Source organism: Amia ocellicauda, unplaced genomic scaffold (genome assembly GCF_036373705.1).
Source record: "Amia ocellicauda isolate fAmiCal2 unplaced genomic scaffold, fAmiCal2.hap1 HAP1_SCAFFOLD_83, whole genome shotgun sequence".
Classification (NCBI taxonomy): Eukaryota; Metazoa; Chordata; class Actinopteri; order Amiiformes; family Amiidae; genus Amia; species Amia ocellicauda.
Window position 1 is genome coordinate 309898 of NW_027103009.1, and position 13051 is coordinate 322948.

The 13051-nt window shown below is 44.3% G+C and overlaps 2 non-coding genes and 21 pseudogenes across 2 annotated transcripts; all 23 read left to right on the forward strand.

Moving 5' to 3' along the window:
- The first annotated feature begins 276 nt into the window (after positions 1-276).
- LOC136744282 (uncharacterized) lies at positions 277-395 on the forward strand (annotated as a pseudogene).
- A 220-nt stretch (positions 396-615) lies between these two features.
- On the forward strand, positions 616-734 carry LOC136744193 (uncharacterized; annotated as a pseudogene).
- A 210-nt stretch (positions 735-944) lies between these two features.
- On the forward strand, positions 945-1063 carry LOC136744270 (uncharacterized; annotated as a pseudogene).
- A 209-nt stretch (positions 1064-1272) lies between these two features.
- LOC136744203 (uncharacterized) lies at positions 1273-1391 on the forward strand (annotated as a pseudogene).
- A 216-nt stretch (positions 1392-1607) lies between these two features.
- Positions 1608-1726, forward strand: LOC136744283 (uncharacterized; annotated as a pseudogene).
- A 210-nt stretch (positions 1727-1936) lies between these two features.
- On the forward strand, positions 1937-2055 carry LOC136744194 (uncharacterized; annotated as a pseudogene).
- Positions 2056-2265: 210 nt separating this feature from the next.
- LOC136744167 (uncharacterized) lies at positions 2266-2384 on the forward strand (annotated as a pseudogene).
- Positions 2385-2592: 208 nt separating this feature from the next.
- On the forward strand, positions 2593-2711 carry LOC136744253 (uncharacterized; annotated as a pseudogene).
- A 216-nt stretch (positions 2712-2927) lies between these two features.
- LOC136744432 (uncharacterized) lies at positions 2928-3046 on the forward strand (annotated as a pseudogene).
- A 210-nt stretch (positions 3047-3256) lies between these two features.
- LOC136744271 (uncharacterized) lies at positions 3257-3375 on the forward strand (annotated as a pseudogene).
- A 554-nt stretch (positions 3376-3929) lies between these two features.
- Positions 3930-4048, forward strand: LOC136744315 (uncharacterized; annotated as a pseudogene).
- A 212-nt stretch (positions 4049-4260) lies between these two features.
- LOC136744373 (5S ribosomal RNA) lies at positions 4261-4379 on the forward strand. The gene has a single exon (XR_010815964.1). It is a non-coding gene; the product is annotated as a 5S ribosomal RNA (ribosomal RNA).
- A 208-nt stretch (positions 4380-4587) lies between these two features.
- LOC136744241 (uncharacterized) lies at positions 4588-4706 on the forward strand (annotated as a pseudogene).
- A 216-nt stretch (positions 4707-4922) lies between these two features.
- On the forward strand, positions 4923-5041 carry LOC136744428 (uncharacterized; annotated as a pseudogene).
- Positions 5042-5251: 210 nt separating this feature from the next.
- LOC136744272 (uncharacterized) lies at positions 5252-5370 on the forward strand (annotated as a pseudogene).
- Positions 5371-5585: 215 nt separating this feature from the next.
- LOC136744284 (uncharacterized) lies at positions 5586-5704 on the forward strand (annotated as a pseudogene).
- Positions 5705-5914: 210 nt separating this feature from the next.
- On the forward strand, positions 5915-6033 carry LOC136744286 (uncharacterized; annotated as a pseudogene).
- A 210-nt stretch (positions 6034-6243) lies between these two features.
- LOC136744168 (uncharacterized) lies at positions 6244-6362 on the forward strand (annotated as a pseudogene).
- A 209-nt stretch (positions 6363-6571) lies between these two features.
- Positions 6572-6690, forward strand: LOC136744254 (uncharacterized; annotated as a pseudogene).
- Positions 6691-6906: 216 nt separating this feature from the next.
- LOC136744433 (uncharacterized) lies at positions 6907-7025 on the forward strand (annotated as a pseudogene).
- Positions 7026-7235: 210 nt separating this feature from the next.
- Positions 7236-7354, forward strand: LOC136744274 (uncharacterized; annotated as a pseudogene).
- Positions 7355-7580: 226 nt separating this feature from the next.
- On the forward strand, positions 7581-7699 carry LOC136744414 (uncharacterized; annotated as a pseudogene).
- Positions 7700-11149: 3450 nt separating this feature from the next.
- On the forward strand, positions 11150-11264 carry LOC136744450 (U5 spliceosomal RNA). Its single transcript, XR_010815981.1, has one exon. It is a non-coding gene; the product is annotated as a U5 spliceosomal RNA (small nuclear RNA).
- The last annotated feature ends 1787 nt before the right edge of the window (positions 11265-13051 follow it).

Below are 13051 nucleotides of genomic sequence, written 5' to 3' on the forward strand. Positions count from 1 at the left end.
AAACGGGACAGGACCTGGTCAGTACTTGGATGGGAGATTGTCTGGAAATACCAGGTGCTGCCAGCTTTTTACGTGTCCTGGGGAACTTCATCGTAGCTCTTAATACTCTCTTTCTGTCTCCAGGAGATATAATTGAAGAATTGTACACGTACCCGGCTACTTACAACACCCTTTGCTGCACTGGTATTTTTCCCTTTATTTTTCTTTTTTTTTTTTGCTGGAAGTTCCGTCAATATCCGCCAGCCTTTAAGAGACATCATGCAGCAAGGCCTCTTGGCTTGCGGCCACACCGTCCTGAACGCGCCCGATCTCGTCAGATCTCGGAATTTAAACGGGGCAGGGCCTGGTCAGTACTTTTATGGGTGACCTTCTGGAAATACGAGGTGCTGCAAACTTTTAACGTCTCCTGGGTATCTTCATCGTAGCTCTTAATTCTCTCTTTCTGTCTGGAGGAGATATAATTGAAGAATTGTACACGTACCCGGCTACTTTCAACAGCCTTTGCTGCACTGATATTTTTCCCTCCATTTTTCTTTTTTTTTTTTTTTTTTTTTTGATGGAAGTTCCATCAATACCCGCCAGCCTTTAAGAGACATCATGCAGCCAGGCCTCTTGGCTTGCGGCCACATTGTCCTGAACGCGCCTGATCTCGTCAGATCTCGGAAGCTAAACGGGGCAGGGCCTGATCAGTACTTGGATGGGAGACCTCCAGGAAATACCTGGTGCTGCAAGCTTTTTACGTCTCCTGGGTAACTTCATCGTAACTCTTAATACTCTCTATCTGTCTGGAGGTGTTATAATTGAGGAATTGTACACGTACCCGGCTACATTCAACAGCCTTTGCTGCACTGGTATTTTTCCCTCTATTTTTCTTTTATTTATTTGCTGGCCGTTCCGTCGATACCCGCCAGCCTTTAAGAGACATCATGCAGCCAGGCATCTCGGCTTGCGGCCACACCATCCTGAACGCGCCCGATCTCGTCAGATCTCGGAAGCTAAACGGGGCAGGACCTGGTCAGTACTTGATTGTGAGACCTCCTGGAAATACCTAGTGCTGCAAGCTTTTACGTCTCCTGGGTAACTTTATCGTAGCTCTTAATACTCTCTTTCTGTCTGGAGGAGATATAATTGAAGAATTGTACACGTACCCGGCTACTTTCAACACCCTTTGCTGCACTGGTATTTTTCCCTCTATTTTAATTTTTTTTTTTTGCTGGCAGTTCCGTCGATACCCGCCAGCCTTTAAGAGACATCATGCAGCCAGGCATCTCGGCTTGCGGCCACACCATCCTGAACGCGCCCGATCTCGTCAGATCTCGGAAACTGAATGGGGCAGGGCCTGGTCAGTACTTGGATGGGAGACCTCCTGGAAATACCAGGTGCTGCAAGCTTTTTACGTCTGCTGGGTAAGTTTATCGTAGCTCTTAATACTCTCTTTCTGTCTGGAGGAGATATAATTGAAGTATTGTACACGTACCCGGCTACTTTCAACACCCATTGCTGCACTGATATTTTTCCCTCCATTTTTCTTTTTCTTTATTATTTTTTCTGGAAGTTCCGTCAATATCCGCCAGCCTTTAAGAGACATCATGCAGCAAGGCCTCTTGGCTTGCGGCCACACCGTCCTGAACGCGCCCGATCTCGTCAGATCTCGGAATTTAAACGGGGCAGGGCCTGGTCAGTACTTTTATGGGTGACCTTCTGGAAATACGAGGTGCTGCAAACTTTTAACGTCTCCTGGGTATCTTCATCGTAGCTCTTAATTCTCTCTTTCTGTCTGGAGGAGATATAATTGAAGAATTGTACACGTACCCGGCTACTTTCAACAGCCTTTGCTGCACTGATATTTTTCCCTCCATTTTTCTTTTTTTTTTTTGATGGAAGTTCCATCAATACCCGCCAGCCTTTAAGAGACATCATGCAGCCAGGCCTCTTGGCTTGCGGCCACATTGTCCTGAACGCGCCTGATCTCGTCAGATCTCGGAAGCTAAACGGGGCAGGGCCTGATCAGTACTTGGATGGGAGACCTCCAGGAAATACCTGGTGCTGCAAGCTTTTTACGTCTCCTGGGTAACTTCATCGTAGCTCTTAATACTCTCTATCTGTCTGGAGGTGTTATAATTGAGGAATTGTACACGTACCCGGCTACATTCAACAGCCTTTGCTGCACTGGTATTTTTCCCTCTATTTTTCTTTTATTTATTTGCTGGCAGTTCCGTCAATACCCGCCAGCCTTTAAGAGACATCATGCAGCCAGGCGTCTTGGCTTGCGGCCACACCATCCTGAACGCGCCCGATCTCGTCAGATCTCGGAAGCTAAACGGGGCAGGACCTGGTCAGTACTTGAATGTGAGACCTCCTGGAAATACCTGGTGCTGCAAGCTTTTACGTCTCCTGGGTAACTTTATCGTAGCTCTTAATACTCTCTTTCTGTCTGGAGGAGATATAATTGAAGTATTGTACACGTACCCGGCTACTTTCAACACCCTTTGCTGCACTGGTATTTCTCCCTCCATTTCTCTTTTTTTTTTTTGCTGGCAGTTCCGTCAATACCCGACAGCCTTTAAGAGACATCATGCAGCCAGGATCTCGGCTTGCGGCCACACCATCCTGAACGCGCCCGATCTCGTCAGATCTCGGAAACTGAATGGGGCAGGGCCTGGTCAGTACTTGGATGGAAGACCTCCTGGAAATACCAGGTGCTGCAAGCTTTTTACGTCTGCTGGGTAAGTTTATCGTAGCTCTTAATACTCTCTTTCTGTCTGGAGGAGATATAATTGAAGTATTGTACACGTACCCGGCTACTTTCAACACCCATTGCTGCACTGATATTTTTCCCTCCATTTTTCTTTTTCTTTATTATTATTTCTGGAAGTTCCGTCAATATCCGCCAGCCTTTAAGAGACATCATGCAACGAGGCCTCTTGGCTTGCGGACACACAGTCCTGAACGCGCCCGATCTCGGAAGATCTCGGAAACTAAACGGGGCAGGACCTGGTCAGTACTTGGATGGGAGATCTTCTGGAAATACCAGGTGCTGCCAGCTTTTTACGTGTCCTGGGGAACTTCATCGTAGCTCTTAATACTCTCTTTCTGTCTGGAGGAGATATAATTGAAGAATTGTACACGTACCCGGCTACTTACAACACCCTTTGCTGCACTGGTATTTTTCCCTTTATTTTTCTTTTTTTTTTTTGCTGGCAGTTCCGTCAATACCCGCCAGCCTTTAAGAGACATCATGCAGCCAGGCATCTCGGCTTGCGGCCACACCATCCTGAACGCGCCCGATCTCGTCAGATCTCGGAAGCTAAACGGGGCAGGACCTGGTCAGTACTTGATTGTGAGACCTCCTGGAAATACCTAGTGCTGCAAGCTTTTACGTCTCCTGGGTAACTTTATCGTTGCTCTTTATACTCTCTATCTGTCTGGAGGAGATATAATTGAAGTATTGTACACGTACCCGTCTACTTTCAACACCCTTTGCTGCACTGATATTTCTCCCTCCATTTTTCTTTTTCATTTTATTTTTTTATTTTTTTTTGCTGGAAGTTCCGTCAATACCCGCCAGCCATTAAGAGACATCATGCAGCCAGGCCTCTTGGCTTGCGAGCACACAGTCCTGAACGCGCCCGATCTCGGAAGATCTCGGAAACTAAACGGGGCAGGACCTGGTCAGTACTTGGATGGGAGATCTTCTGGAAATACCAGGTGCTGCCAGCTTTTTACGTCTCCTGGGGAACTTCATCGTAGCTCTTAATACTCTCTTTCTGTCTGGAGAATATATAATTGAGGAATTGTACATGTACCTGGCTACTCTCAACAGCCTTTGCTGCACTGGTATTTTTCCCTCTATTTTTCTTTTTTTTTTTGCTGGCAGTTCCGTCAATACCCGCCAGCCTTTAAGAGACATCATGCAGCCAGGCGTCTCGGCTTGCGTCCACACCATCCTGAACGCGACCGATCTCGTCAGATCTCGGAAGCTAAACGGGGCAGGACCTGGTCAGTACTTGAATGTGAGACCTCCTGGAAATACCTGGTGCTGCAAGCTTTTACAACTCCTGGGTAACTTCATCGTAGCTCTTAATACTCTCTATCTGTCTGGAAGAGATATAATTGAAGTATTGTACACGTACCCAGCTACTGTCAACACCCTTTGCTGCACTGATATTTTTCCATCCATTTTTCTTTTTTTTTTTTTTTGCTGGAAGTTCCGTCAATACCCGCCAACCTTTAAGAGACATCATGCAGCCAGGCCTCTCGGCTTGTGGCCACACCGTCCTGAATGCGCCCGATCTCGTCAGATCTCGGAAGCTAAACGGGGCAGGGCCTGGTCAGTACTTGGATGGGAGACCTCCTAGAAATACCAGGTGCTGCAAGCTTTTTACGTCACCTGGGTAACTTCATCGTAGCTCTTAATACTCTCTTTCTGTCTGGAGGAGATATAATTCAAGTATTGAACACGTACCCGGCTACTTTCAACACCCTTTGCTGCACTGGTATTTCTCCCTCCATTTCTCTTTTTTTTTTTGCTGGCAGTTCCGTCAATACCCGCCAGCCTTTAAGAGACATCATGCAGCCAGGATCTCGGCTTGCGGCCACACCATCCTGAACGCGCCCGATCTCGTCAGATCTCGGAAACTGAATGGGGCAGGGCCAGGTCAGTACTTGCATGGGAGACCTCCTGGAAATACCAGGTGCTGCAAGCTTTTTACGTCTGCTGGGTAAGTTTATCGTAGATCTTAATACTCTCTTTCTGTCTGGAGGAGATGTAATTGAAGTATTGTACACATACCCGGTTACTTTCAACACCCATTGCTGCACTGATATTTTTCCCTCCATTTTTCTTTTTCTTTATTATTATTTCTGGAAGTTCCGTCAATATCCGCCAGCCTTTAAGAGACATCATGCAACCAGGCCTCTCGGCTTGCGGACACACAGTCCTGAACGCGCCCGATCTCGGAAGATCTCGGAAACTAAACGGGACAGGACCTGGTCAGTACTTGGATGGGAGATCGTCTGGAAATACCAGGTGCTGCCAGCTTTTTACGTGTCCTGGGGAACTTCATCGTAGCTCTTAATTCTCTCTTTCTGTCTGGAGGAGATATAATTGAAGAATTGTACACGTACCCGGCTACTTTCAACAGCCTTTGCTGCACTGGTATTTTTCCCTCTATTTTTCTTTTATTTATTTGCTGGCCGTTCCGTCGATACCCGCCAGCCTTTAAGAGACATCATGCAGCCAGGCATCTCGGCTTGCGGCCACACCATCCTGAACGCGCCCGATCTCGTCAGATCTCGGAAGCTAAACGGGGCAGGACCTGGTCAGTACTTGATTGTGAGACCTCCTGGAAATACCTAGTGCTGCAAGCTTTTACGTCTCCTGGGTAACTTTATCGTAGATCTTAATACTCTCTTTCTGTCTGGAGGAGATATAATTGAAGTATTGTACACGTACCCGGCTACTTTCAACACCCATTGCTGCACTGATATTTTTCCCTCCATTTTTCTTTTTCTTTATTATTTTTTCTGGAAGTTCCGTCAATATCCGCCAGCCTTTAAGAGACATCATGCAGCAAGGCCTCTTGGCTTGCGGCCACACCGTCCTGAACGCGCCCGATCTCGTCAGATCTCGGAATTTAAACGGGGCAGGGCCTGGTCAGTACTTTTATGGGTGACCTTCTGGAAATACGAGGTGCTGCAAACTTTTAACGTCTCCTGGGTATCTTCATCGTAGCTCTTAATTCTCTCTTTCTGTCTGGAGGAGATATAATTGAAGAATTGTACACGTACCCGGCTACTTTCAACAGCCTTTGCTGCACTGATATTTTTCCCTCCATTTTTCTTTTTTTTTTTTGATGGAAGTTCCATCAATACCCGCCAGCCTTTAAGAGACATCATGCAGCCAGGCCTCTTGGCTTGCGGCCACATTGTCCTGAACGCGCCTGATCTCGTCAAATCTCGGAAGCTAAACGGGGCAGGGCCTGATCAGTACTTGGATGGGAGACCTCCAGGAAATACCTGGTGCTGCAAGCTTTTTACGTCTCCTGGGTAACTTCATCGTAGCTCTTAATACTCTCTATCTGTCTGGAGGTGTTATAATTGAGGAATTGTACACGTACCCGGCTACATTCAACAGCCTTTGCTGCACTGGTATTTTTCCCTCTATTTTTCTTTTATTTATTTGCTGGCAGTTCCGTCAATACCCGCCAGCCTTTAAGAGACATCATGCAGCCAGGCGTCTTGGCTTGCGGCCACACCATCCTGAACGCGCCCGATCTCGTCAGATCTCGGAAGCTAAACGGGGCAGGACCTGGTCAGTACTTGAATGTGAGACCTCCTGGAAATACCTGGTGCTGCAAGCTTTTACGTCTCCTGGGTAACTTTATCGTAGCTCTTAATACTCTCTTTCTGTCTGGAGGAGATATAATTGAAGTATTGTACACGTACCCGGCTACTTTCAACACCCTTTGCTGCACTGGTATTTCTCCCTCCATTTCTCTTTTTTTTTTTTTGCTGGCAGTTCCGTCAATACCCGACAGCCTTTAAGAGACATCATGCAGCCAGGATCTCGGCTTGCGGCCACACCATCCTGAACGCGCCCGATCTCGTCAGATCTCGGAAACTGAATGGGGCAGGGCCTGGTCAGTACTTGGATGGAAGACCTCCTGGAAATACCAGGTGCTGCAAGCTTTTTACGTCTGCTGGGTAAGTTTATCGTAGCTCTTAATACTCTCTTTCTGTCTGGAGGAGATATAATTGAAGTATTGTACACGTACCCGGCTACTTTCAACACCCATTGCTGCACTGATATTTTTCCCTCCATTTTTCTTTTTCTTTATTAGTATTTCTGGAAGTTCCGTCAATATCCGCCAGCCTTTAAGAGACATCATGCAACGAGGCCTCTTGGCTTGCGGACACACAGTCCTGAACGCGCCCGATCTCGGAAGATCTCGGAAACTAAACGGGGCAGGACCTGGTCAGTACTTGGATGGGAGATCTTCTGGAAATACCAGGTGCTGCCAGCTTTTTACGTGTCCTGGGGAACTTCATCGTAGCTCTTAATACTCTCTATCTGTCTCCAGGAGATATAATTGAAGAATTGTACACGTACCCGGCTACTTACAACACCCTTTGCTGCACTGGTATTTTTCCCTTTATTTTTCTTTTTTTTTTTTGCTGGCAGTTCCGTCAATACCCGCCAGCCTTTAAGAGACATCATGCAGCCAGGCATCTCGGCTTGCGGCCACACCATCCTGAACGCGCCCGATCTCGTCAGATCTCGGAAGCTAAACGGGGCAGGACCTGGTCAGTACTTGATTGTGAGACCTCCTGGAAATACCTAGTGCTGCAAGCTTTTACGTCTCCTGGGTAACTTTATCGTTGCTCTTTATACTCTCTATCTGTCTGGAGGAGATATAATTGAAGTATTGTACACGTACCCGTCTACTTTCAACACCCTTTGCTGCACTGATATTTTTCCCTCCATTTTTCTTTTTCATTTTATTTTTTTATTTTTTTTTGCTGGAAGTTCCGTCAATACCCGCCAGACTTTAAGAGATATCATGCAGCCAGGCTTTTTGGCTTGCGGCCACACCGTCCTGAACGCGCCCGATCTTGTCAGATCTAGGAAGCAAAACGTGGCAGGACCTGGTCAGTATTTGGATTGGTGACCTCCTGGAAAAACTAGGTACTGCAAGCTTTTTACGTCTCCTGGGTAACTTCATCGTAGCTCTTAATACTCTTACTTAATACCAGCAGCCACTTAGCAGGTGTAGCAATAGAAGCTCAGCCTGGGGAGACTGGATTTAGCATTTCCTCTCCATTTTGATAACTATCCATAATCATTTCTGCAAAATACTTCTATGATACCTATGTATGTTTTTTACTTGTACTATATTATACTATCAAGTATCAGTGTACACATACAATGTGACCTGTTACATTAACACAGAGGCCACGGAAGGCCAGATCACTAATAGCCACTGTCCCCTGATATTACACTTTTTTACAATCACTTTGGCACTCATTTCAGAACCTTGATGTCATTTTTCAAAACTCTAGACACTAAACTCACACCCGATGATCAAAATGCACATTTTTCAAAACTCTAACACTTTTTTACAATTGCTTGGATACAATACACATCAACCTCAGATCATTTGTTCATTGAACTAAAATGACACAACTTAACATCAAAGTATTACCATTTCAAAATGCAATTCACACATTACATCTGAGATCACTGTCTATTCATTTCATTACAAAGATCTAACTATCAATTGATACAGCTGCTCAAAATGATAAGTGACTGTTGCATTACTCTTAATGCATAGTTTTATGGAAACTGACAAACAGTATTCCATGTTTCGATCATGAAAGTTTCAGGATAATGAGATCCATTGACATCAATAAACGAGGAGCATGAACCAGTTGGACTACATTATCTATGGATGTAATATTTCATCATCATTCATCATCATGTAGCACTTTTCCACACCATGTTTGCAGTGTGGAAGGAAAGTTAGAAATTTTTTCTCTAATACCTGTTTTTCTCTCTTGTATACTTAAGAAAGATAAGGTCAAGCTAGAAGGTCAGGCCAGAAGGTAGTTTGATTTCTGTTTGTTATTTACGATGAGAATCTTGGAGACAATGTCAAACAGTATGATTGAAGTGCCTGCTCCCTAATCCATGTGTTGATCTATGAACTCTGTCCTATAATGATATAAATTCTGCTTAGCTAACTTTTAAGATAACATAGTAATGACTTTCTGATTATAACCAGCTCTTTGATTTTTGTGTATAAAAGCTCTGACTGTTAAAATGAAGGCAGAGCGACTTTGGGATCTACTTGAGTCACTGTTCCTCTCCACGCTGCGTGTATTAAAGGCATTGCAACTAACGCTCCAACCTGGTTGAAGATGATTGTTCTTCCACATCAGATTTGACATTACTGTATGTATGCAGGCCCTTGTAATTGCTTTTCCAATACTGCCAACTGGTTATTGATGATTGATTTCACATTGTGGTACGAGTATCGAGTGAAATGAGTGCTATCCACCCCAGCAACACAGTGATAACATGGAGCCGGCAAGTCATCCAGGTCACAATAGAGGTCAAGCAGTGGGAGGAGGAAGACGTGGTGGTCAAAGGAATGGAAGGGGACATGCACCCCTTCTGAGAGGTGGTCGTGGGCCTCGTCATAGAGGAGGGCTTAGGCCTCACCAGAGAGGCAGCCATGGGCCTCATTTGAGAGTTGTTGGGGGAACGTGGTAGAGGACAAGGCCACGGACCAGACAGCGGCAGCAACAGCAAATAGTGTCCAGTGAAATCCGAGAAATAGTTGTAGAGCATGTTGTAAATCATGGCATGACCATGACTGAGGCAGCTACAATGATTCAATCAAACCTCAGAATCAACTCAGGATCAACTGTGGCCTCAATCATCAGAAATTTCCGTACTGAGAAGCGGCAAGTCTTCAGCATGCACTAAACATTAGGCTACTCTCAATTGTCAAATGACTGTATACTGCATACCAATGTGTAGCACAGAGTATAGTGTGCCTTTTGAAAGAAATGCAGACAGAGTGAAGCAGCTGATGACTGAGTATGTTCAGGTATGTTCAGTTTCAAGATGCCTCTTGTGAAAAATGGTTGTGAGAACCTGAACCTGAACACAGGGCTGATGGAAATTCAGAAGTACAGTAATCAATCCTTTGTTTTACACTAAGCCAGGTGAGGAACACTGCAGTTGATATTTTACTGTAGTTTTGTTCTTTTTTGTAGCTAATTATTGTTGCATGGCTTCAAAGAAACCTATGGTGTGATTTGATTGTATTGCATCAATACATTTCAGATTTTGTTCAATGATTCCACTGTGTCTGTAGTATTCTCTCTACTAGTCCTTTTACAGTGATGTATTTATGTGTAGTACCATAATGAAACATGTATCACATATTTTGTACTACAATATTTAATGATTGTACGAACAACTACACAGTGAAACTATCGGTATCTTCTGTGTGGGTGATCTAAATAAATGTTACTATGGTATTTCATGATAAATGAATTATTTGAACCAACAAGTCTGCAAGTGCAAGGTTTCTTTAAAGATATGAATGCACAATGCAATGTTTTGAACATTGGACAGCCTGTGTTACAAGTGATGACCGTTTTGAGTTTTGTGTCTAGAGTTTTGAAAAATGACATCAAGGTTCTGAAATTAGTGACAAAGTGATTGTAAAAAACTGTATATTCATCCTATTTAATGTGCTCTTTTAAAATGTACTTTTCTTTTTTATGTTGCCATTTCTGTTCTACCAATGTTTCAGTTGTTAGCCAAAGATTGACAGAGTACATCTCATACACACAGGCCAGACAGCAAGGATTTCTTTTTGAAATTCAATTACAAATGCTGCATGAACTCATCAATACGATTAGAGCTCCTGAAAGCAATATAACTAACTCACTCTACAGCATCTCATTAGCAGTGAAAAGAAACCAAGAAAGTTGGGACAGTCGACTGTTTACCACTATGTAACATCACCTTTTCTTTTAATAACACTTATTAAGCACTTGGGCACTGAAGACACCACTTGGTTAAGTTTAGCAAGTGGGATTTCCCCCCATTCATCCATTATGCATTTCCTCAGCTGCGCAACTGCACAGGGCCTTCGTTGTCTTAATTTGCACTTCATAGTGCGCCACACATTCTCAATTCGGAGACAGGTCAGGACTGCAGGCAGGCCATGCTAGCACCCTGCCTATGCAACCATGCGCTTGAAATCTGGGCAGAATGTGGTTTGGCGTTATCCTGCTGAAAAATGCAGGGATGTCCCTGGAAAAGACGATGTCTGGATGGCAGCATATGTTGCTCCAAAATGTGTACATCTCTTTCTGCAAAAATGGTGCCCTCACAGATGTGCGAGTTACATGACAGACAGACACTCATACACACTGTCACACCCACACAAACACATACACTTTCACACAGACACACACACACATACATACATACATACATACATATATAAGGAAAAGAAACAATACATTTAAAAATCACAAAAAGATGTAATAAAGTACAGAAAATCTAAATGTAATAAAATGTGATCTTTAATACACACAAATATGTATGGCTGGTCGGATGCGTCTTGGACTCGGGTTCCTCTTCATTACGTATAATGCTTTTGCCTTTTGCTATAGCTTTCCGTGGAGGGGATCGTGGGTGAGTTTGTACCATTCTTGGGAGGCTCTGCCTTGTTGGGGCGGAGCTGTGATCCAGGTGAACAGCAGATCGGACATAGGTGGGCATGTGGGCGGAGGAGGAAGGCCGGTCAAGCAAATAAGCTTGCTGAGGTACGCAGCAGCAGCAAGCAGCCCCACCATCCAGTCAGCCAGCCAGTCTGGCTGGCAGTGACTGAGTGGTTGACAGACGGCAAGCAACGGAATGTACGTGCTCTGTGATGTCATAGGAGTCACCTGAGAGAGATGTTTGTGATGTCATCGCTGAGCTGGCTGGCTCTGTGTGTCTTGCTGGCTGTGTGTGTGTGTGTGAGAGAGAGAGAGACTTTTTGACTTTTATCAGACTTCATTGCCTGTTTGCAACACGCAATAATTCATACAAAAGAAAATAAATAAATAAATAAAAAATAGTGTTCCCCTTTGTTTGTCTCCCCCCAACAAGCATTAACTCCGCCACTGATCTGTACACTTTTAAAGAAAGCAACCCAATACACACAACAAAACAACCATCAAATACTAAACCCTATAAATGAATTACATAATAAAAACCAACTCCCCGTCATACAATTCACAAAGGGCATCATTAATACACCAGACCTGTTCAAAACTCTCCAAATCATTCATCAGCCTGTAATAGTTAAACTCTAGTCTGACTCTGCACTTGACCAGCATGGCAAACACTCTCACTGCATCCTCACTGCCCTCCCCACACACTCTGTTCTTCCTAGTCTTATAGACGGCCATTTTAGCCTGGCCCAGCAAGAAGTTTACCAGCTGGTCCACATGTTTGGTCCTTCTGGTGTATCGCGCCCCTAAAATAAAAACCTTTGTGTTAAAAATCAGGTTAAGATCAGTAAAAAGACGAGTTAAAAGACTAAAAATGGGTGACAACCGAGAGCAAGTGCTGAAACAGTGAAACACGGTCTCTCTCTGAGCACAGAATGGGCAGGCGTCGGACACAGCAGGGTTAAGAACAGTAATAAAAGAATTGACAGCAATAATGGTGTGTAACACCCTCCACTGCAGATTGCCAGCTCTCTTATTGAGGGGGGCTTGTACAGGCTTCTCCAGGCGGGCGCAGTGTCTTCCCCCAGCCCCAGCCTGTAAAGTAATTTTAGGAATCACAAAGAAACAGTTGAAAGTGCTAAATAAGTATTTTGATGCACCATATTAATTTAGGAAATTTACATGTTGTTTTTCATCAGCTTCTGTATCTGATGGCTCCACATCACTGGCTGGATTGACAGCAATGACACTCTAAAAAAAGAAGTGTTAAGTTTGAGCATTCAGGACTTGTTTTGAAGATCCTGAATATCACTGGTCCACAATTTATCTGTGAAACTATGGGTTAATCTCCATATACAAAATACTTTTCACACACACTTTAAATTTACAACTAAATTTACATGTTGATGTCTTTCGTCAGCTTCTGTATTTGATGGCTCAATATAACTGGTTGCATTAACAGCAACGGCACACTACAAGAAAATAACATTATATTTAAACATTCAGGACTGGTTTAGCATCACCTCGAATATCCCTAGCCCTTGAGGTCGATTGTTATTGTGGTCTTCAAGACCAGTGCTTCTCAACCTTAGTCCTGGAGGAGGCCCACTGTCTGCTGATTTTCATTACAACAACATTGTAGGTTATATCAGTGACTGTGGTCCTAAAGTACCCCTATGCCTGCTGTTTTTTTTTCCAGTTGAGCTCTTAATTACCTAATTGGCTTAACTGAAGCCATTTAACCCTTTTCCCAGGTCTTTGGTTGTTGATGAGTTACAAAGAGCTGGATTGTGGCCCGCCATGACTG